The sequence below is a fragment of the Apium graveolens genome, chromosome 1 (genome assembly GCF_009905375.1).
Source record: "Apium graveolens cultivar Ventura chromosome 1, ASM990537v1, whole genome shotgun sequence".
NCBI classification, from domain to species: Eukaryota; Viridiplantae; Streptophyta; class Magnoliopsida; order Apiales; family Apiaceae; genus Apium; species Apium graveolens.
This window is the reverse complement of record NC_133647.1, coordinates 32,410,136-32,411,878: the sequence shown is the minus strand read 5'-3', so window position 1 is coordinate 32,411,878 and position 1,743 is coordinate 32,410,136.

The window sequence follows — 1,743 nt, the reverse complement described above, 5'->3', positions numbered from 1 at the left end:
GGACAACACATTGACTAGTCCAAACAAATCCATGTGTAGCAGTTGCAAAGGTTCTTCAATTGTTGAGTCAAGTTTCTTTCTGAATGATGCTTTAATCTGCTTTCCCTTTTGGCATGCATCACATAATCCATCCTTAGAAAACTCCACTAGAGGAATGCCTCTAACCAGTTCTTTCTTTACTAGCTCATTCATGGTCTTGAAGTTTAGATGGGATAGCTTCTTGTGCTATAACCAACTTTCATCCTGACTTGCTTTGCTGAGAAGACAAGTAACAGATTCTGCATTAGATGAGTTAAAGTCAGCTAGGTACACATTTCCTTTTCTCACACCAGTGAGAACCACTTTATTGCTCCTCTTATTAGTCACAACACAGGCTTCTGAGTTGAAGGTTACTGAATTGCCTTAATCACAAAGTTGGCTGATACTCAACAAATTGTGCTTGAGACCATCCACTAAGGCAACCTCCTCAATGATGACATTGTCTTTTGAGTATAACCCTTTCTGTCATCTCCAAAAGTAATACTTGAGCCAGCTCTCTCCTTGAACTCTGTGAGCAGGGTAGAATCATCAGTCATGTGTCTTAAACAACCACTATCAAGTACCATAGATTCTTTCTGTTTCCCTGCACACATCAAAATCAAATCAAGTTAATTTTGGTACCCAAGTTTCCTTGGGTCCTGCCTTGTTAGCTTTCTTTTTCTATTTTTTAGGCTGTATCTCATTTGATTTGTGGATTTCAGATTCATCCTTAGTCATTTGAGTTGGGCCTTTGAAACCATTCATCATAACAGAATTATCATGCATACTTTGATTAACAGGGAATGGCATGTTATTTGTGAACATGTTATTCCAATAAGGCATTCTAAATGGCATTTGTGGAATACTAAATGCAGCATAATAAGGATTAGGTGCAAATGGCATGTTAGCAAACTGTGCATTCATATTCGGTGTAGACATGGCATTCATAGGCATGGGAGGCATGGCATTGATGTTGGGAAAGTGAGGTGGTACAGATATGGAAGTAGGCATGGCAGATACGGCTGTCAAAAAAATTCGAAAAATCCGATATTCGTCCGAAAAATCCGCATTCGTATCCGAAATAAAGCGGATATTATCCGTATCCGATATAAAGCGGATATTATCCGTATTCGAATCCGACGATTGCGGATACGGATACGGATATAGGCATATTCGTATTCGATAATATCCGTATCCGAATAAATATATTTTATATTTAAATATTTAAATAATTTAAAAATATACTCCCTCCGTCCCTCCCAAATGTTTACATTTGGGTGGGGCGCGGAGTTTAAGAAAAATGATAAAGTAGTGGAGAAAAGTTGAAAAAATGAGTAAAGTAGTGGGACCGATTAATATTATATGTATAAAGTGATTATAGTGGAGGAAAATAGTGGATGTAGTTAATTTAAAAACTATAAAAACTTTACTATTTTTGGAAAGTTTTGAAATGTAAACAATTGGATGGGACATCCCAAAAAGGAAAGTGTAAACAAATGGGAGGGACAGAGGGAGTATTATATTAAGTTTATAGTGTGTTTATGTGTTATATATACAGATATATTATGTTTATAAAATTTTATAGACATATAGAAAAAAATCATTTGAGTTCAACAATTTAACGATAACGATTATATTGAAAAGATAAATAAAATTAATTTTTTGAAAAATTAAAATATGATTAAATCACTTTATCTCTTATTTTAATTTTTTTAAATGAATTTT